The following is a 22144-nucleotide window of genomic DNA, read 5'->3' as shown; positions in this document are numbered from 1 at the left end:
ATAACTGCGATAAAACAGCCAGGGTGAATTTAGAAAAATATATAGCCTATTGGAAAAGATGGTTACAAAAATAACCTTTTATCTATATAATATATTTATTATTTACAATGAGTGATTTGCTTTAACTGTTAAATAAATATTTAAAATGTTGGTATTGACAAACTTGTGCAAAAAATTGTGGCATCTATTTAATTAAATATTTTACTGGCAATTCTTGAGTCCCAGAATTATAAAACAGCAAGTGTTTGTATCCCCTTATTCTAGGCTATTTGGAGAGACATACATGCATACATATGCACACATACATAGTTGAAACAAAATAAGATTAAGATTTCAGTACAGTGTAGCCCCCTTGTTAATTTTGTGCTGTGATTTTAAATCGTTTAAAGATGATTCCCAGCAGCAACATTCACAAGATGCCTAGGAGAGATGATTGCGAAGGATCTCCAGCCTCTGTCCATAGTGGAAGACCAAGTTTTCCAAGGATTTGTGAGAGCTCTTGACCCAAAATATAAACTCCCAGGAAGAAAGAAACTGACAGAGACCCATCTTGTAGAAATGTTTGATGAATGCAAAGGCAAAGTAAGGGCATCTTTGCAAAATGCTTCTAGTGTTGTACTTACCACTGATATGTGGACCTCAGTGTCCACAGAGGCATATTTGACTGTAACATGCCATCTCATTGAAAACTGGGAAATGAGGGATTTTGTTTTGGAAACCCAAACTTTCAATGGGCAGCATACAGCTGACAATATCAGTTTAGCGCTTAAACGCATCGCAGAAAAATGGGGCATAACTGACAAGGTTGCTGCAGTAGTGACAGACAATGGTGCAAACATGGTTGCTGCAGTACACAAGGCTGGATGGAGGCACCATCCATGTTTTGCACATACAGTGAATTTGATCGTAAAGGACAGTTTAAAAACTGTCCCAGAAGTGGTGAAAGTGCTGGAAAAATGCAGTGCGCTCGTGTCCTTTTTTCACCACAGCACACAGGCCACCGAGAAGTTCAGGGCTGTTCAACAACAGTTGAAAGTGGCAGAGCACAAGCTGATCCAGTCAGTAGCTACTCGCTGGAATTCCATTTTTTACATGCTGGAGAGGCTCTTTGAGCAAAAGGAAGCTGACCACAGTCCTCTGCCTTTTAGGGAGGAACACCTTGTGCTTAGATGAGGGAGAATTATCCCTCATCAAGCAAACAGTTGATGCACTACGGCCATTTGAAGAAGTGACACGAGAGGTTTCATCTGAAAAGTACGTTTCAGTCTCCAAAGTGATTCCGCTTGTGTCACTTCTTCACAGGGCTGTAGCAGCCTGTGAACTTTAAGGCAGCTCCCTTCCCACAAAACTGGCACAGCAATGTCAGCGCAGATTCAGGGGTATTGAGAGCATTTACTGTCTAGCTGCCAGGACATTTCTGGATGTTAGATTTAAACATCTTGGTTTTCGAGACAAAGACAATGTGGAGGTAATGAAAAAGTGTCTCCTTTCTGAAATACAGGAAGTCTATCAGACAGGACAGGCAGCTCCCAGTTTAGCCCCAAGCTCAACAGCCACTGTTAGCTCTACCTCAGGTCTTCTTCCTCTGGGCCTTCTGCCTCAGAGCCAAACCAGAGTCCTGCCCCCTCGGGTTCAGCTGTATTAAGAGGAGGCATATGGACTGATTTTGACATGCAGGTTTTGTCAGGACAACATCGCCGGTCAGCTACCAGTGATGTGCTCATTGAAGTACGTCGGTACTCAGAAGAAAAAGTGATTCCCAGAGACAGGGATGCACTGGTTTGGTGGAAAGAACATGACCAAACCTTCCCAGCCCTGAGCAAACTAGCAGTGAGATACCTGGGAATTACTGCCACTCCTGTACCAGCAGAGAGAGTCTTTTCAAAGGCAGGAGAGGTTCTAAGAAAAAAACAGAACAGACTTAAGGGGAAGACCGTAAACATGCTGTTGTTCCTTGATGGAAAGTGTCAATGTTGGATGCTTTTGTTGAAGTGTTTTCCTGTTAACATGTTCATGTAATGTGAATTAAGATGCAAACTTTCATTTTTATAGTGGTTCTCATTTTTGTTTATTATTCTGATAATTATTCTAATGGTTTTATTATTTTACTTATGATCTTTTTTTAGTGATGGAAACACCTTTTTCAAACACTCTTGTTTTTCTGTTGTTGTAATAGCTCGGCTATATTGTGAATGAGGCCGCTACCTTTTTAGTTTAAAGTTTAAAATAAATAAATGAATAAGTGACTATGATGTCTTGTATTCCTAAGCTATGTATTTAAAATACACTACTTTTTTTAGATCTACCATGCACAAAGTATCGGTATTGGATCGGTATCACCGATACCAGCCTGAATTTTACTCAGTATCGGATCGGAAAGGAAATCTGTGGTATCGAACATCACCAGTGCCTAAAAGTGGTCTGTTTGCCACTCAACCCCTTCGGTTTGACACGTTGAGGAATTCCTCTGCACAGTCCTCCGCTGTATGTCGGACCTTTGTTTTTCTTTACTTCCAATGATAAAACCTCTCTCCATCTTCAACAACCGTCTCGGTCTCTCCAATCATACTGCACGTGGCAGTTTTGTGTCAGCGGTCAATGCACACCGGAAGTAACAAGTTGCGTTAACTGCGTTAAAATATTTTATCTCTGCCACAATAGTCTCGTAGATTAACTTCAACAGTCGAGTCATATCGCATTCTTGCAAGAAGCTGCACAGTTTGACAGCGTCAACGAGTCTGCAGAAGTCTGCAGTACAAATTAAATTGGAAAGTTATAAAGAGAGATCATGGGTGGGGGCCTGTGTGCTGAACTATGCTAATGGCATACAATAATTACCTGTTATCCAACACTAAAAGATCAGGATCTGTGTAAGGGGAGTCAGCTGTATGGATCACAATGCAAGCTTATACTTAAACAGTTCTATTTCATAAGAAAATAAATTACATGTAAGATATCCCAATTTCCATTGAACACACGGAAAGATACGTTGAAGTATGTATGCTCACTAAAAGGGTGAAGATCTAATGAGTTACATTACATTACATGTCATTTAGCTTTTATCCAAAGTGACTTACAATAAGTGCGTTCAACCATAGGGATACAAACTCAGAAGAGCAAGAAACAAAGGGCAATTTCATCAAATAAGCAATTTGCTATAGATAAGTGGCATTAGTTGCATTATAAGTACAATTTAAGTACTACAATTTGTTAGTCTTTTAGTCAAGGTAGAGTCTGAAGAAGTGTGTCTTTAGTTTGCGGCGGAAGATGTGAAGGCTCTCTGCGGTCCTGATGTCATTAGAGAGCCCATTCCACCATTTCAGAGCCAGGACATCAAACAGTCGTGATCTTGTCGAGTACTTTGCTCTTAGTGAGGGAGGAACAAGCAGTTTTGCAGATGCAGAGTGGAGAGTGCGGGTTGGTATGTAGGGTTTTACCATGTCCTGGATGTAAGCTGGACCCGATCCATTCACAGCATGGTACGTGAGCACCAATGTTTTGAACCGGATGCGGGAAGCCACTGGTAGCCAGTGAAGAGAGCGGAGGTGTCACGCCCTAATTGTGTTCACCTGTTTTCACCTGTTTTTCCCCTGTCTCCTCCCACACCAGGTGTTCCCTGTTTGTCAATTATCCCTTGGGCATATAACCTGTGTCTTCTCCCTGTTCCTGTTGCCAGTTCGTCTTGTGTGTTTCACCAGGTCTTACCAGCGTTATATCCCCGTAGTTTCCAGTCGATTCTTGAGATCCCCCGTGTACTGACCCCTGCCTGCCTCCGACAACGACACGGCCTGCCACCTCTGTACCTCCGACCTCCTGTGTACCGAACTCCGGCCTGCCTCTGACAACGACACTGCCTGCCACCTCTGAACCCCTGATCTCCCGTGCACCGAACTCCTGCCTGCCTCCGACATTGACACTGCCTGCCCGAATTCCTCTTCATTAAACCTTATTCCTCATATCTGCGTTTGGGTCTCTGTCTGAGCTGTGATAGTACGAACTGGCCATGACAGACCCAGCAGAACCTGACTCCCTCCGGAATGCCGTCGCTCTTCAGGGAGCTGCTATAGGAAGGCACGAAGACATCCTACAACGGGTCATGAAGGGACTTCAAAGCATCTCTGACCACCACGATCGGACATATCAATCCCTGATGGAGCAGTTTCGTGGGATGTCTATGGGATTGCCAACTACAGCGGCCCCTGCCCCAGACCAAGGTGGCCTCGCAGCCAGTGCGGCCTTGCCGGTAACCAACACGGCCCCTCGGGAACCCAACTTACCACCTCCTGAGCGCTATTCTGGAGACCCGAGAACCTGTCGTTCATTCCTCTCCAAGTGTTCCTTGATCTTCGAGCTACAACCATCCTCGTTTCAATCGGAGCGTTCCAAGGTAGCGTACATCGTTTCGCTTATGTCCGGGAGGGCAGGAACTTGGGCTACGGCAGTGTGGGAACAGCAAACACCCATCTGCTCCAGTCTGGCTGCCTTATGGCTGAAATAAAAAAGGTTTTTGAGTCACCGGTGTCGGGGAGGGAAGCAGCCCGTAAACTCCTGCGACTCCGACAGGGCTCTCGCAGCGTGTCAGACTACGCGGTGGACTTCCGCACTCTGGCTGCGGATAGTTCATGGAATTCCGACTCTCTCTTCGACGCTTTTCTTCATGGGCTGTCCGACATTATCAAGGATGAGCTAGCAGCACGAGAGCTGCCCCCTGATCTCGACTCCCTCGTGAACCTTTCTATGCGGATAGATAGCCGGCTGCGGGATAGAAACCGGGAGAGACAATCAGCCCCCCCTAACCCACCACAAACTGGAAGTATCCGGCTCTCCAACCAAAGAGACACTAGGGGCTCAGCAGAGTCTTTCCGGAATTATCCGAAGCCTCACAAAGTCGATAGACCAGAGCCCATGGACCTCGGAAGGGCGAGAATAAGCCCTGCTGAGCGGGAGAGGCGATTTAGCAGCCGCAGCTGTTTGTACTGTAGCACTTCCGGCCATTACATCTCCACCTGCCCACTAAAAGAGCAGGCTCATCAGTAGGGGCGGGTATGCTGGTGGGCCAAACAGAGACTCCCTGGACTCATACTACCTGTGCCCCGCTGCATGCAATTCTTTTGTGGGGGGCCCAATCCAACACCATCAGAGTGCTCATTCACTCCGGGGCTGATGAGAGCTTCATTGACTCCGCCCTGGTCCAGCAACTGGGCATCTCGACCCAACGCCCCTCCACTCCACTCCAAGTTCTCCTCACGTACCTGTGGTTCTGGGCCATTCCTGGCTGCAAAAGCATAAACCCCTCATTGATTGGACAACGGGCTCCATAAAGGGCTGGAGCCCATTCTGCCATGCCCACTGCTTGGGGGCTGCACAACACCCCTCGGCTTCCCCCAACCCGGCATCGGGGGACCCCCCTGACTTGTCCTCCGTTCCGGCCGAATACCAGGACCTGCGGGAAGTCTTTAGCAAGTCCCGGGCGACATCTCTGCCCCCCCCCCCACCGCCCCTATGATTGCGCCATCGACCTATTTCATACATCATTGCAGCTGGGAGCATCCGAATGGATCCCTGTAAGGTGAAGGCGGTGGAGGAGTGGCCACAACCGCACTCCCGGGTTCAGCTCCAGAGGTTCCTGGGATTCGCAAACTTATATCGTCGCTTCATCCGGGACTACAGCACCTTGGCATCTCCCCTCACCGCTCTCACCTCTACCAAGGTCCGCTTTCGCTGGTCTCCTGAAGCGGCTCGTGCTTTTTCAGACCTTAAGCAGCGCTTCACCACGGCCCCCATCCTGATCCAACCCGACCCCTCTCGCCAGTTTGTGGTGGAAACGGACGCCTCGGAAGTGGGCGTGGGAGCCATTCTGTCCCAGCGGTCAGCCCTCGACCAGAAACTGCATCCCTCTGCCTTTCTCTCCCACAGACTCAGGCCAGCGGAAAGGAACTATGGCGTCGGCAACAGGGAGTTGTTGGCCGTCAAAGTGGCGTTGAAGGAATGGAGGCACTGGTTAGAAGGCTCGGAGCTGCCGTTTTTGGTTTGGACCGACCATAAGAACCTTGAGTACCTTCACAGCGCTAAAAGAGTCAACTCCAGGCAGGCCAGGTGGGCTATGCTATTCAGCCGTTTTAATTTTCTTCTTTCATATCGCCCTGGCTCCAAGAATGTGAAGCCGGATGCCCTCTCTCGAGTCTCCAGCCCTGCTACCACCCCTCCGGATCCCGGGCCCATCCTTCCCACTTCCTGCCTGGCTACATCCCTGGTCTGGGGAATAGAAGCTGAGGTCCGCAAGGCACAGCGGTCAACCGAGGTCCTTAGGAATGTCCCTACAGGCTGCCTGTTTGTTCCGTTCCCCATGCGGTCTCAAGTTCTGAAGTGGGGCCATTCCTCCAACCTCTCGTGTCATCCCGGGGCTCGCCGGACCCTTGCTTTGATCCGTAGACGGTTTTGGTGGCCCACCATAGGGGTGGACGTGCCCTCTTATGTCTCCGCCTGCACGGTGTGTGCCCAAAGTAAGACCTCGCGGCAAGCTCCGGCCGGCCTCCTTCAACCGTTGCCTACGCCACGCCGCCCGTGGTCCCACCTGTCACTGGACTTTGTGACCGGTCTTCCTCCTTCCGATGGCAACACCGTCATCCTCACTGTCGTGGACCGGTTTTCCAAGGCAGCCCACTTTATCCCCTTACCAAGCTCCCCTCTGCCAAGGAGACGGCCCAACTCATGATACAACACGTCTTCCGGATCCAGGACTTCCCACTGACATGGTGTCGGATCGGGGGCCCCAGTTCGCATCCCAGTTCTGGAAGTCGTTCTGCGCCCTCATCGGGTCGTCAGCCAGCCTGTCCTCCGGATTCCACCCAGAGTCTAATGGTCAGTCGGAGCGGGCCAACCAGGACCTGGAGACTACCCTACGGTGCAGAGTATCTTCCAATCCCACCACTTGGAGTCGACAGCTGGTCTGGGCGGAATTTGCCCGTAACACCCTTCCATCATCTGCTACGGGCCTCTCCCCCTTTGAGTGCTCCCTCGGCTACCAACCTCCCCTTTTTCCGGTCCAGGAAGCGGAAGTGGGGGTGCCCTCAGCCCAAATGTTCGTCCGCCACTGTCGTCAGACTTGGAGGAAGGCCCGGATTGCTCTTCTCCAGACGGCATCCAGGTATCGCCGACAGGCAGACCGCCGTCGGACCCCTGCTCCTCGCTACCGTAGGGGGCAGAGAGTGTGGTTGTCCACTCGGGATCTGCCTCTCCGTGTGGAATCCCGGAAACTGTCTTCCCGGTTCATCGGCCCATTTACCATCTCCAGGGTCATCAGTCCTTCTGCTGTCCGTTTGGTCCTTCCTCGTACCCTTAGAGTACACCCCACCTTCCATGTCTCCCGTATTAAACCTGTGTCCCTTTGTCGCCTCCTTCCCCCCCACCTCCTCGGCCACCTCCCCGGATGGTTGACGGGGGCCCAGTCTATACAGTGCGGCGTCTCCTGAGGGTCCGTCCGCGTGGCAGGGGTTTCCAGTACCTGGTTGACTGGGAGGGCTACGTACCAAAGGAGCGTTACTGGGTTCCTTCCAGGGACATCTTGGACTCCTCCCTCATCGCCGACTTTCGCCGTCGCCACCCCCGTCAATCAGGTACGGCACCAGGTAGGACGCCAGGTGGCGCCCCTAGGAGGGGGGTACTGTCACGCCCTAATTGTGTTCACCTGTTTTCACCTGTTTTTCCCCTGTCTCCTCCCACACCAGGTGTTCCCTGTTTGTCAATTATCCCTTGTACCTCCGACCTCCTGTGTACCGAACTCCGGCCTGCCTCTGACAACGACACTGCCTGCCACCTCTGAACCCCTGATCTCCCGTGCACCAAACTCCTGCCTGGCTCCGACATCGACACTGCCTGCCCGAATTCCTCTTCATTAAACCTTATTCCTCATATCTGCGTTTGGGTCTCTGTCTGAGCTGTGATAGGAGGAGTGGAGTAGGGTGGGAGAATTTCAGAAGGTTAAAGACCAGTCGAGCTGCTGCATTCTGGATGAGCTGCAGAGGTTGAATGGCAGTAGCGGGGAGACCTGCCAGGAGAGAGTAGTCCAGAGCCTGAATCAGTACCTGCGCTGCCTTCCGAATGAGAAGGGGACGTATTCTCCTGATGTTGTAGAGCGTGTATCTACAGGATTGTGTTGTCGCAGTGATGTTGGGAGTCAGGGAGAGTTGGCTGTTGAGTGTCACGCCGAGGTTCCTTGCACCCAAAGTGGGTGTTGACACAGAGTTGCCAAAGTTAACCGCCAAGTCCTGGGTCGGAGAATCTTTTCCCCGAAAGAGAAGTAATTCAGTCATGTCGGGTTGATTTTCAGATGGTGAGCGGACATCCACTAAGAGATGTCCGTCAGAAAGGCATAGCTGTGGTAGGAGAAGCCATGCAAGTGAATGGCAGCGCCGAGAGAGTTGGTGTAGAGAGAGAAAAGGAGGGGACCCAGGACGGAACCCTGATGAACTCCAGTAGTAAGAAGACATGGTTCCGACACAGATCCTTGCCAGGTTACCAGGTAGGTGCGGCCGTCGAGGTAGGACGAGAGAAGGGAGACAGCAGAGCCTGAGACATGAAATTCCTGAAGGGAGGAGATAAGGATCTGGTGGTTAACTGTGTCAAATGCAGCAGAGAGGTCCAGAAGGACGAGGATAGAGGAAAGACAAAAGCATATGCGCTCATTTTAATTCATGCATCGCCACTGTTGCTTTTCATTGCGGACACATTTGTCCCGTATTTTCCTCCTCAACTTTGTGGACCCCGTGACCGGAAAACCGACGTTTGCGGAGATCTCCCTCCATGAATGACAGGCCATCCGCGCGTCCTTATAGTCCGCCAACGACGGTTTGTAGAAGTGGTCATATTTACACATTTCTTCCGACAAAAGCTCTTCAATCTGATCACGAATCCCATTCTCGTCGCGTTGTAACTGATTTTGGCTTGCTACCTTTGCATTTTACCACCAGAAGATTTCAATTTGTCGTAGGAGTTCCAATATAGTTGGAGGAAACGGCTCTGACGGTCTAGACCTCGTCCAAAGCCAACCACGTTATACCTCAACGCGAGTATTCTTTAGGTGATTTTGAATCCATTTTTGCCTGTGGTTGATGGAAGAAACAATGGCTGGCCATTTGAATCCGCAGAATCGGTTGTTGCATTAAAGGTATAACGTGGTTGGCTCTGGACGAGGTCTAGACCGTCAGAGCCGTTTCCTCCAACTATATTGGAACTCCTACGACAAATTGAAATCTCCTGGTGGTAAAATGCAAAGGTAGCAAGCCAAAGTCAGTTACGACGCGACGAGAATGGGATTCGAACCCATGCGTGCAGAGCACAATGGATTAGCAGTCCATCGCCTTAACCACTCGGCCACCTCGTCGTGTGGCTTCCAACTTTGCAGGATAGTTAGATAATTGGCAACATTGTAGCATGTTTTCATGGTCCTGGGAGGTTCTAAAAAGCGTTTATATGCAGGGGCCGGCTTATCCCAATTGGACCCAAGCATCTATATAGTGGGGGATTAGCTCAAATTGTAGAGCGCTCGCTTAGCATGCGAGAAGTAGCGGGATCGATGCCTGCATCCTCCATTGTTCTTCATTTTCAGGTGAGGACATAACGACGCATGAACTTAAGGCTGCTGCATGCTTCTGCGTCTTAACGCACCGTCGCGTCGACGCGCTCATTTAAATTCATGCATCGCCACTGTTGCTTTTCATTGCGGACACATTTGTCCCGTATTTTCCTCCACAACTTTGTGGACCCCGCGACCGGAAAACCGACGTTTGCGGAGATCTCCCTCCATGAATGACAGGCCATCCGCGCGTCCTTATAGTCCGCCAACGACGGTTTGTAGAAGTGGTCATATTTACACATTTCTTCCGACAAAAGCTCTTCAATCTGATCACGAATCCCATTCTCGTCGCGTTGTAACTGACTTTGGCTTGCTACCTTTGCATTTTACCACCAGGAGATTTCAATTTGTCGTAGGAGTTCCAATATAGTTGGAGGAAACGGCTCTGACGGCCTAGACCTCGTCCAAAGCCAACCACGTTATACCTCAACGCGAGTATTCTTTAGGTGATTTTGAATCCATTTTTGCCTGTGGTTGATGGAAGAAACAATGGCTGGCCATTTGAATCCGCAGAATCGGTTGTTGCATTAAAGGTATAACGTGGTTGGCTCTGGACGAGGTCTAGACCGTCAGAGCCGTTTCCTCCAACTATATTGGAACTCCTACGACAAATTGAAATCTCCTGGTGGTAAAATGCAAAGGTAGCAAGCCAAAGTGAGTTACAACGCAACGAGAATGGGATTCGAACCCATGCGTGCAGAGCACAATGGATTAGCAGTCCATCGCCTTAACCACTCGGCCACCTCGTCGTGTGGCTTCCAGCTTTGCAGGATAGTTAGATAATTGGCAACATTGTAGCATGTTTTCATGGTCCTGGGAGGTTCTAAAAAGCATTTATATGCAGGGGCCGGCTTATCCCAATTGGACCCAAGCATCTATATAGTGGGGGATTAGCTCAAATGGTAGAGCGCTCGCTTAGCATGCGAGAAGTAGCGGGATCGATGCCTGCATCCTCCATTGTTCTTCATTTTCAGGTGAGGACATAACGACGCATGAACTTAAGGCTGCTGCATGCTTCTGCGTCTTAACGCACCGTCGCGTCCACGCGCTCATTTAAATTCATGCATCGCCACTGTTGCTTTTCATTGCGGACACATTTGTCCCGTATTTTCCTCCACAACTTTGTGGACCCCGCGACCGGAAAACCGACGTTTGCGGAGATCTCCCTCCATGAATGACAGGCCATCCGCGCGTCCTTATAGTCCGCCAACGACGGTTTGTAGAAGTGGTCATATTTACACATTTCTTCCGACAAAAGCTCTTCAATCTGATCACGAATCCCATTCTCGTCGCGTTGTAACTGACTTTGGCTTGCTACCTTTGCATTTTACCACCAGGAGATTTCAATTTGTCGTAGGAGTTCCAATATAGTTGGAGGAAACGGCTCTGACGGTCTAGACCTCGTCCAAAGCCAACCACGTTATACCTCAACGCGAGTATTCTTTAGGTGATTTTGAATCCATTTTTGCCTGTGGTTGATGGAAGAAACAATGGCTGGCCATTTGAATCCGCAGAATCGGTTGTTGCATTAAAGGTATAACGTGGTTGGCTCTGGACGAGGTCTAGACCGTCAGAGCCGTTTCCTCCAACTATATTGGAACTCCTACGACAAATTGAAATCTCCTGGTGGTAAAATGCAAAGGTAGCAAGCCAAAGTCAGTTACGACGCGACGAGAATGGGATTCGAACCCATGCGTGCAGAGCACAATGGATTAGCAGTCCATCGCCTTAACCACTCGGCCACCTCGTCGTGTGGCTTCCAACTTTGCAGGATAGTTAGATAATTGGCAACATTGTAGCATGTTTTCATGGTCCTGGGAGGTTCTAAAAAGCATTTATATGCAGGGGCCGGCTTATCCCAATTGGACCCAATTGGAGCGGGATCGATGCCTGCATCCTCCATTGTTCTTCATTTTCAGGTGAGGACATAACGACGCATGAACTTAAGGCTGCTGCATGCTTCTGCGTCTTAACGCACCGTCGCGTCGACGCGCTCATTTAAATTCATGCATCGCCACTGTTGCTTTTCATTGCGGACACATTTGTCCCGTATTTTCCTCCACAACTTTGTGGACCCCGCGACCGGAAAACCGACGTTTGCGGAGATCTCCCTCCATGAATGACAGGCCATCCGCGCGTCCTTATAGTCCGCCAACGACGGTTTGTAGAAGTGGTCATATTTACACATTTCTTCCGACAAAAGATCTTCAATCTGATCACGAATCCCATTCTCGTCGCGTTGTAACTGACTTTGGCTTGCTACCTTTGCATTTTACCACCAGGAGATTTCAATTTGTCGTAGGAGTTCCAATATAGTTGGAGGAAACGGCTCTGACGGCCTAGACCTCGTCCAAAGCCAACCACGTTATACCTCAACGCGAGTATTCTTTAGGTGATTTTGAATCCATTTTTGCCTGTGGTTGATGGAAGAAACAATGGCTGGCCATTTGAATCCGCAGAATCGGTTGTTGCATTAAAGGTATAACGTGGTTGGCTCTGGACGAGGTCTAGACCGTCAGAGCCGTTTCCTCCAACTATATTGGAACTCCTACGACAAATTTAAATCTCCTGGTGGTAAAATGCAAAGGTAGCAGGTCAAAGTCAGTTACAACACAACGAGAATGGGATTCGAACTTTGTGGACCCCGCGACCGGAAAACCGACGTTTGCGGAGATCTCCCTCCATGAATGACAGGCCATCCGCGCGTCCTTATAGTCCGCCAACGACGGTTTGTAGAAGTGGTCATATTTACACATTTCTTCCGACAAAAGCTCTTCAATCTGATCACGAATCCCATTCTCGTCGCGTTGTAACTGACTTTGGCTTGCTACCTTTGCATTTTACCACCAGGAGATTTCAATTCGTCGAAGGAGTTCCAATATAGTTGGAGGAAACGGCTCTGACGGTCTAGACCTCGTCCAAAGCCAACCACGTTATACCTCAACGCGAGTATTCTTTAGGTGATTTTGAATCCATTTTTGCCTGTGGTTGATGGAAGAAACAATGGCTGGCCATTTGAATCCGCAGAATCGGTTGTTGCATTAAAGGTATAACGTGGTTGGCTCTGGACGAGGTCTAGACCGTCAGAGCCGTTTCCTCCAACTATATTGGAACTCCTACGACAAATTGAAATCTCCTGGTGGTAAAATGCAAAGGTAGCAAGCCAAAGTGAGTTACAACGCGACGAGAATGGGATTCGAACCCATGCGTGCAGAGCACAATGGATTAGCAGTCCATCGCCTTAACCACTCGGCCACCTCGTCGTGTGGCTTCCAGCTTTGCAGGATAGTTAGATAATTGGCAACATTGTAGCATGTTTTCATGGTCCTGGGAGGTTCTAAAAAGCATTTATATGCAGGGGCCGGCTTATCCCAATTGGACCCAAGCATCTCTATAGTGGGGGATTAGCTCAAATGGTAGAGCGCTCGCTTAGCATGCGAGAAGTAGCGGGATCGATGCCTGCATCCTCCATTGTTCTTAATTTTCAGGTGAGGACATAACGACGCATGAACCTAAGGCTGCTGCATGCTTCTGCGTCTTAACGCACCGTCGCGTCGACGCGCTCATTTAAATTCATGCATCGCCACTGTTGCTTTTCATTGCGGACACATTTGTCCCGTATTTTCCTCCACAACTTTGTGGACCCCGCGACCGGAAAACCGACGTTTGCGGAGATCTCCCTCCATGAATGACAGGCCATCCGCGCGTCCTTATAGTCCGCCAACGACGGTTTGTAGAAGTGGTCATATTTACACATTTCTTCCGACAAAAGCTCTTCAATCTGATCAGGAATCCCATTCTCGTCGCGTTGTAACTGACTTTGGCTTGCTACCTTTGCATTTTACCACCAGGAGATTTCAATTTGTCGAAGGAGTTCCAATATAGTTGGAGGAAACGGCTCTGACGGTCTAGACCTCGTCCAGAGCCAACCACGTTATACCTCAACGCGAGTATTCTTTAGGTGATTTTGAATCCATTTTTGCCTGTGGTTGATGGAAGAAACAATGGCTGGCCATTTGAATCCGCAGAATCGGTTGTTGCATTAAAGGTATAACGTGGTTGGCTCTGGACGAGGTCTAGACCGTCAGAGCCGTTTCCTCCAACTATATTGGAACTCCTACGACAAATGAATATCTCCTGGTGGTAAAATGCAAAGGTAGCAAGTCAAAGTCAGTTACAACGCGACGAGAATGGGATTCGAACTTTGTAGACCCCGCGACCGGAAAACCGACGTTTGCGGAGATCTCCCTCCATGAATGACAGGCCATCCGCGCGTCCTTATAGTCCGCCAACGACGGTTTGTAGAAGTGGTCATATTTACACATTTCTTCCGACAAAAGTTCTTCAATCTGATCAGGAATCCCATTCTCGTCGCGTTGTAACTGACTTTGGCTTGCTACCTTTGCATTTTACCACCAGGAGATTTCAATTTGTCGAAGGAGTTCCAATATAGTTGGAGGAAACGGCTCTGACGGTCTAGACCTCGTCCAGAGCCAACCACGTTATACCTCAACGCGAGTATTCTTTAGGTGATTTTGAATCCATTTTTGCCTGTGGTTGATGGAAGAAACAATGGCTGGCCATTTGAATCCGCAGAATCGGTTGTTGCATTAAAGGTATAACGTGGTTGGCTCTGGACGAGGTCTAGACCGTCAGAGCCGTTTCCTCCAACTATATTGGAACTCCTACGACAAATTGAAATCTCCTGGTGGTAAAATGCAAAGGTAGCAGGTCAAAGTCAGTTACAACGCGACGAGAATGGGATTCGAACTTTGTGGACCCCGCGACCGGAAAACCGACGTTTGCGGAGATCTCCCTCCATGAATGACAGGCCATCCGCGCGTCCTTATAGTCCGCCAACGACGGTTTGTAGAAGTGGTCATATTTACACATTTCTTCCGACAAAAGCTCTTCAATCTGATCACGAATCCCATTCTCGTCGCGTTGTAACTGACTTTGGCTTGCTACCTTTGCATTTTACCACCAGGAGATTTCAATTTGTCGTAGGAGTTCCAATATAGTTGGAGGAAACGGCTCTGACGGCCTAGACCTCGTCCAAAGCCAACCACGTTATACCTCAACGCGAGTATTCTTTAGGTGATTTTGAATCCATTTTTGCCTGTGGTTGATGGAAGAAACAATGGCTGGCCATTTGAATCCGCAGAATCGGTTGTTGCATTAAAGGTATAACGTGGTTGGCTCTGGACGAGGTCTAGACCGTCAGAGCCGTTTCCTCCAACTATATTGGAACTCCTACGACAAATTTAAATCTCCTGGTGGTAAAATGCAAAGGTAGCAGGTCAAAGTCAGTTACAACACGACGAGAATGGGATTCGAACTTTGTGGACCCCGCGACCGGAAAACCGACGTTTGCGGAGATCTCCCTCCATGAATGACAGGCCATCCGCGCGTCCTTATAGTCCGCCAACGACGGTTTGTAGAAGTGGTCATATTTACACATTTCTTCCGACAAAAGCTCTTCAATCTGATCACGAATCCCATTCTCGTCGCGTTGTAACTGACTTTGGCTTGCTACCTTTGCATTTTACCACCAGGAGATTTCAATTTGTCGAAGGAGTTCCAATATAGTTGGAGGAAACGGCTCTGACGGTCTAGACCTCGTCCAGAGCCAACCACGTTATACCTCAACGCGAGTATTCTTTAGGTGATTTTGAATCCATTTTTGCCTGTGGTTGATGGAAGAAACAATGGCTGGCCATTTGAATCCGCAGAATCGGTTGTTGCATTAAGGGTATAACGTGGTTGGCTCTGGACGAGGTCTAGACCGTCAGAGCCGTTTCCTCCAACTATATTGGAACTCCTACGACAAATTGAAATCTCCTGGTGGTAAAATGCAAAGGTAGCAAGCCAAAGTGAGTTACAACGCGACGAGAATGGGATTCGAACCCATGCGTGCAGAGCACAATGGATTAGCAGTCCATCGCCTTAACCACTCGGCCACCTCGTCGTGTGGCTTCCAGCTTTGCAGGATAGTTAGATAATTGGCAACATTGTAGCATGTTTTCATGGTCCTGGGAGGTTCTAAAAAGCATTTATATGCAGGGGCCGGCTTATCCCAATTGGACCCAAGCATCTATATAGTGGGGGATTAGCTCAAATGGTAGAGCGCTCGCTTAGCATGCGAGAAGTAGCGGGATCGATGCCTGCATCCTCCATTGTTCTTCATTTTCAGGTGAGGACATAACGACGCATGAACTTAAGGCTGCTGCATGCTTCTGCGTCTTAACGCACCGTCGCGTCGACGCGCTCATTTAAATTCATGCATCGCCACTGTTGCTTTTCATTGCGGACACATTTGTCCCGTATTTTCCTCCACAACTTTGTGGACCCCGCGACCGGAAAACCGACGTTTGCGGAGATCTCCCTCCATGAATGACAGGCCATCCGCGCGTCCTTATAGTCCGCCAACGACGGTTTGTAGAAGTGGTCATATTTACACATTTCATCCGACAAAAGCTCTTCAATCTGATCACGAATCCCATTCTCGTCGCGTTGTAACTGACTTTGGCTTGCTACCTTTGCATTTTACCACCAGGAGATTTCAATTTGTCGTAGGAGTTCCAATATAGTTGGAGGAAACGGCTCTGACGGTCTAGACCTTGTCCAAAGCCAACCACGTTATACCTCAACGCGAGTATTCTTTAGGTGATTTTGAATCCATTTTTGCCTGTGGTTGATGGAAGAAACAATGGCTGGCCATTTGAATCCGCAGAATCGGTTGTTGCATTAAAGGTATAACGTGGTTGGCTCTGGACGAGGTCTAGACCGTCAGAGCCGTTTCCTCCAACTATATTGGAACTCCTACGACAAATTGAAATCTCCTGGTGGTAAAATGCAAAGGTAGCAAGCCAAAGTGAGTTACAACGCGACGAGAATGGGATTCGAACCCATGCGTGCAGAGCACAATGGATTAGCAGTCCATCGCCTTAACCACTCGGCCACCTCGTCGTGTGGCTTCCAGCTTTGCAGGATAGTTAGATAATTGGCAACATTGTAGCATGTTTTCATGGTCCTGGGAGGTTCTAAAAAGCATTTATATGCAGGGGCCGGCTTATCCCAATTGGACCCAAGCATCTATATAGTGGGGGATTAGCTCAAATGGTAGAGCGCTCGCTTAGCATGCGAGAAGTAGCGGGATCGATGCCTGCATCCTCCATTGTTCTTCATTTTCAGGTGAGGACATAACGACGCATGAACTAAAGGCTGCTGCATGCTTCTGCGTCTTAACGCACCGTCGCGTCGACGCGCTCATTTAAATTCATGCATCGCCACTGTTGCTTTTCATTGCGGACACATTTGTCCCGTATTTTCCTCCACAACTTTGTGGACCCCGCGACCGGAAAACCGACGTTTGCGGAGATCTCCCTCCATGAATGACAGGCCATCCGCGCGTCCTTATAGTCCGCCAACGACGGTTTGTAGAAGTGGTCATATTTACACATTTCTTCCGACAAAAGCTCTTCAATCTGATCACGAATCCCATTCTCGTCGCGTTGTAACTGACTTTGGCTTGCTACCTTTGCATTTTACCACCAGGAGATTTCAATTTGTCGTAGGAGTTCCAATATAGTTGGAGGAAACGGCTCTGACGGCCTAGACCTCGTCCAAAGCCAACCACGTTATACCTCAACGCGAGTATTCTTTAGGTGATTTTGAATCCATTTTTGCCTGTGGTTGATGGAAGAAACAATGGCTGGCCATTTGAATCCGCAGAATCGGTTGTTGCATTAAAGGTATAACGTGGTTGGCTCTGGACGAGGTCTAGACCGTCAGAGCCGTTTCCTCCAACTATATTGGAACTCCTACGACAAATTTAAATCTCCTGGTGGTAAAATGCAAAGGTAGCAGGTCAAAGTCAGTTACAACACGACGAGAATGGGATTCGAACTTTGTGGACCCCGCGACCGGAAAACCGACGTTTGCGGAGATCTCCCTCCATGAATGACAGGCCATCCGCGCGTCCTTATAGTCCGCCAACGACGGTTTGTAGAAGTGGTCATATTTACACATTTCTTCCGACAAAAGCTCTTCAATCTGATCACGAATCCCATTCTCGTCGCGTTGTAACTGACTTTGGCTTGCTACCTTTGCATTTTACCACCAGGAGATTTCAATTTGTCGTAGGAGTTCCAATATAGTTGGAGGAAACGGCTCTGACGGTCTAGACCTCGTCCAAAGCCAACCACGTTATACCTCAACGCGAGTATTCTTTAGGTGATTTTGAATCCATTTTTGCCTGTGGTTGATGGAAGAAACAATGGCTGGCCATTTGAATCCGCAGAATCGGTTGTTGCATTAAGGGTATAACGTGGTTGGCTCTGGACGAGGTCTAGACCGTCAGAGCCGTTTCCTCCAACTATATTGGAACTCCTACGACAAATTGAAATCTCCTAGTGGTAAAATGCAAAGGTAGCAAGCCAAAGTGAGTTACAACGCGACGAGAATGGGATTCGAACCCATGCGTGCAGAGCACAATGGATTAGCAGTCCATCGCCTTAACCACTCGGCCACCTCGTCGTGTGGCTTCCAGCTTTGCAGGATAGTTAGATAATTGGCAACATCGTAGCATGTTTTCATGGTCCTGGGAAGTTCTAAAAAGCGTTTATATGCAGGGGCCGGTTTATCCCAATTGGACCCAAGCATCTATATAGTGGGGGATTAGCTCAAATGGTAGAGCGCTCGCTTAGCATGCGAGAAGTAGCGGGATCGATGCCTGCATCCTCCATTGTTCTTCATTTTCAGGTGAGGACATAACGACGCATGAACCTAAGGCTGCTGCATGCTTCTGCGTCTTAACGCACCGTCGCGTCGACGCGCTCATTTAAATTCATGCATCGCCACTGTTGCTTTTCATTGCGGACACATTTGTCCCGTATTTTCCTCCACAACTTTGTGGACCCCGCGACCGGAAAACCGACGTTTGCGGAGATCTCCCTCCATGAATGACAGGCCATCCGCGCGTCCTTATAGTCCGCCAACGACGGTTTGTAGAAGTGGTCATATTTACACATTTCTTCCGACAAAAGCTCTTCAATCTGATCACGAATCCCATTCTCGTCGCGTTGTAACTGACTTTGGCTTGCTACCTTTGCATTTTACCACCAGGAGATTTCAATTTGTCGTAGGAGTTCCAATATAGTTGGAGGAAACGGCTCTGACGGCCTAGACCTCGTCCAAAGCCAACCACGTTATACCTCAACGCGAGTATTCTTTAGGTGATTTTGAATCCATTTTTGCCTGTGGTTGATGGAAGAAACAATGGCTGGCCATTTGAATCCGCAGAATCGGTTGTTGCATTAAAGGTATAACGTGGTTGGCTCTGGACGAGGTCTAGACCGTCAGAGCCGTTTCCTCCAACTATATTGGAACTCCTACGACAAATTGAAATCTCCTGGTGGTAAAATGCAAAGGTAGCAGGTCAAAGTCAGTTACAACGCGACGAGAATGGGATTCGAACTTTGTGGACCCCGCAACCGGAAAACCGACGTTTGCGGAGATCTCCCTCCATGAATGACAGGCCATCCGCGCGTCCTTATAGTCCGCCAACGACGGTTTGTAGAAGTGGTCATATTTACACATTTCTTCCGACAAAAGCTCTTCAATCTGATCACGAATCCCATTCTCGTCGCGTTGTAACTGACTTTGGCTTGCTACCTTTGCATTTTACCACCAGGAGATTTCAATTTGTCGAAGGAGTTCCAATATAGTTGGAGGAAACGGCTCTGACGGTCTAGACCTCGTCCAAAGCCAACCACGTTATACCTCAACGCGAGTATTCTTTAGGTGATTTTGAATCCATTTTTGCCTGTGGTTGATGGAAGAAACAATGGCTGGCCATTTGAATCCGCAGAATCGGTTGTTGCATTAAAGGTATAACGTGGTTGGCTCTGGACGAGGTCTAGACCGTCAGAGCCGTTTCCTCCAACTATATTGGAACTCCTACGACAAATTAATATCTCCTGGTGGTAAAATGCAAAGGTAGCAAGTCAAAGTCAGTTACAACGCGACGAGAATGGAATTCGAACTTTGTAGATCCCGCGACCGGAAAACCGACGTTTGCGGAGATCTCCCTCCATGAATGACAGGCCATCCGCGCGTCCTTATAGTCCGCCAACGACGGTTTGTAGAAGTGGTCATATTTACACATTTCTTCCGACAAAAGTTCTTCAATCTGATCACGAATCCCATTCTCGTCGCGTTGTAACTGACTTTGGCTTGCTACTTTTGCATTTTACCACCAGGAGATTTCAATTTGTCGAAGGAGTTCCAATATAGTTGGAGGAAACGGCTCTGACGGTCTAGACCTCGTCCAAAGCCAACCACGTTATACCTCAACGCGAGTATTCTTTAGGTGATTTTGAATCCATTTTTGCCTGTGGTTGATGGAAGAAACAATGGCTGGCCATTTGAATCCGCAGAATCGGTTGTTGCATTAAAGGTATAACGTGGTTGGCTCTGGACGAGGTCTAGACCGTCAGAGCCGTTTCCTCCAACTATATTGGAACTCCTACGACAAATTGAAATCTCCTGGTGGTAAAATGCAAAGGTAGCAAGTCAAAGTCAGTTACAACGCGACGAGAATGGGATTCGAACTTTGTAGACCCCGCGACCGGAAAACCGACGTTTGCGGAGATCTCCCTCCATGAATGACAGGCCATCCGCGCGTCCTTATAGTCCGCCAACGGCGGTTTGTAGAAGTGGTCATATTTACACATTTCTTCCGACAAAAGCTCTTCAATCTGATCACGAATCCCATTCTCGTCGCGTTGTAACTGACTTTGGCTTGCTACCTTTGCATTTTACCACCAGGAGATTTCAATTTGTCGTAGGAGTTCCAATATAGTTGGAGGAAACGGCTCTGACTGTCTAGACCTTGTCCAAAGCCAACCACGTTATACCTCAACGCGAGTATTCTTTAGGTGATTTTGAATCCATTTTTGCCTGTGGTTGATGGAAGAAACAATGGCTGGCCATTTGAATCCGCAGAATCGGTTGTTGCATTAAAGGTATAACGTGGTTGGCTCTGGACGAGGTCTAGACCGTCAGAGCCGTTTCCTCCAACTATATTGGAACTCCTACGACAAATTGAAATCTCCTGGTGGTAAAATGCAAAGGTAGCAAGCCAAAGTGAGTTACAACGCGACGAGAATGGGATTCGAACCCATGCGTGCAGAGCACAATGGATTAGCAGTCCATCGCCTTAACCACTCGGCCACCTCGTCGTGTGGCTTCCAGCTTTGCAGGATAGTTAGATAATTGGCAACATTGTAGCATGTTTTCATGGTCCTGGGAGGTTCTAAAAAGCATTTATATGCAGGGGCCGGCTTATCCCAATTGGACCCAAGCATCTATATAGTGGGGGATTAGCTCAAATGGTAGAGCGCTCGCTTAGCATGCGAGAAGTAGCGGGATCGATGCCTGCATCCTCCATTGTTCTTCATTTTCAGGTGAGGACATAACGACGCATGAACTTAAGGCTGCTGCATGCTTCTGCGTCTTAACGCACCGTCGCGTCGACGCGCTCATTTAAATTCATGCATCGCCACTGTTGCTTTTCATTGCGGACACATTTGTCCCGTATTTTCCTCCACAACTTTGTGGACCCCGCGACCGGAAAACCGACGTTTGCGGAGATCTCCCTCCATGAATGACAGGCCATCCGCGCGTCCTTATAGTCCGCCAACGACGGTTTGTAGAAGTGGTCATATTTACACATTTCATCCGACAAAAGCTCTTCAATCTGATCACGAATCCCATTCTCGTCGCGTTGTAACTGACTTTGGCTTGCTACCTTTGCATTTTACCACCAGGAGATTTCAATTTGTCGTAGGAGTTCCAATATAGTTGGAGGAAACGGCTCTGACGGTCTAGACCTTGTCCAAAGCCAACCACGTTATACCTCAACGCGAGTATTCTTTAGGTGATTTTGAATCCATTTTTGCCTGTGGTTGATGGAAGAAACAATGGCTGGCCATTTGAATCCGCAGAATCGGTTGTTGCATTAAAGGTATAACGTGGTTGGCTCTGGACGAGGTCTAGACCGTCAGAGCCGTTTCCTCCAACTATATTGGAACTCCTACGACAAATTGAAATCTCCTGGTGGTAAAATGCAAAGGTAGCAAGCCAAAGTGAGTTACAACGCGACGAGAATGGGATTCGAACCCATGCGTGCAGAGCACAATGGATTAGCAGTCCATCGCCTTAACCACTCGGCCACCTCGTCGTGTGGCTTCCAGCTTTGCAGGATAGTTAGATAATTGGCAACATTGTAGCATGTTTTCATGGTCCTGGGAGGTTCTAAAAAGCATTTATATGCAGGGGCCGGCTTATCCCAATTGGACCCAAGCATCTATATAGTGGGGGATTAGCTCAAATGGTAGAGCGCTCGCTTAGCATGCGAGAAGTAGCGGGATCGATGCCTGCATCCTCCATTGTTCTTCATTTTCAGGTGAGGACATAACGACGCATGAACTAAAGGCTGCTGCATGC

The 22144-nt window shown here is 48.5% G+C and overlaps 9 non-coding genes across 9 annotated transcripts; all 9 read right to left on the bottom strand.

Moving 5' to 3' along the window:
• Positions 1–9300: 9300 nt before the first annotated feature.
• Positions 9301–9382, bottom strand: trnas-gcu (transfer RNA serine (anticodon GCU)). The gene has a single exon. It is a non-coding gene; the product is annotated as a tRNA-Ser (tRNA).
• Positions 9383–10301: 919 nt separating this feature from the next.
• On the bottom strand, positions 10302–10383 carry trnas-gcu (transfer RNA serine (anticodon GCU)). Its single transcript has one exon. It is a non-coding gene; the product is annotated as a tRNA-Ser (tRNA).
• Positions 10384–11302: 919 nt separating this feature from the next.
• Positions 11303–11384, bottom strand: trnas-gcu (transfer RNA serine (anticodon GCU)). The gene has a single exon. It is a non-coding gene; the product is annotated as a tRNA-Ser (tRNA).
• Positions 11385–12815: 1431 nt separating this feature from the next.
• On the bottom strand, positions 12816–12897 carry trnas-gcu (transfer RNA serine (anticodon GCU)). The gene has a single exon. It is a non-coding gene; the product is annotated as a tRNA-Ser (tRNA).
• A 2623-nt stretch (positions 12898–15520) lies between these two features.
• On the bottom strand, positions 15521–15602 carry trnas-gcu (transfer RNA serine (anticodon GCU)). Its single transcript has one exon. It is a non-coding gene; the product is annotated as a tRNA-Ser (tRNA).
• A 919-nt stretch (positions 15603–16521) lies between these two features.
• trnas-gcu (transfer RNA serine (anticodon GCU)) lies at positions 16522–16603 on the bottom strand. The gene has a single exon. It is a non-coding gene; the product is annotated as a tRNA-Ser (tRNA).
• A 1487-nt stretch (positions 16604–18090) lies between these two features.
• trnas-gcu (transfer RNA serine (anticodon GCU)) lies at positions 18091–18172 on the bottom strand. Its single transcript has one exon. It is a non-coding gene; the product is annotated as a tRNA-Ser (tRNA).
• A 2623-nt stretch (positions 18173–20795) lies between these two features.
• Positions 20796–20877, bottom strand: trnas-gcu (transfer RNA serine (anticodon GCU)). The gene has a single exon. It is a non-coding gene; the product is annotated as a tRNA-Ser (tRNA).
• A 919-nt stretch (positions 20878–21796) lies between these two features.
• Positions 21797–21878, bottom strand: trnas-gcu (transfer RNA serine (anticodon GCU)). Its single transcript has one exon. It is a non-coding gene; the product is annotated as a tRNA-Ser (tRNA).
• Positions 21879–22144: the final 266 nt, after the last annotated feature.

Source organism: Gasterosteus aculeatus, chromosome 11 (assembly GCF_964276395.1).
Source record: "Gasterosteus aculeatus chromosome 11, fGasAcu3.hap1.1, whole genome shotgun sequence".
In the NCBI taxonomy this organism is placed as follows: domain Eukaryota; kingdom Metazoa; phylum Chordata; class Actinopteri; order Perciformes; family Gasterosteidae; genus Gasterosteus; species Gasterosteus aculeatus.
This window is presented reverse-complemented; position numbering and strand designations above follow the sequence as displayed.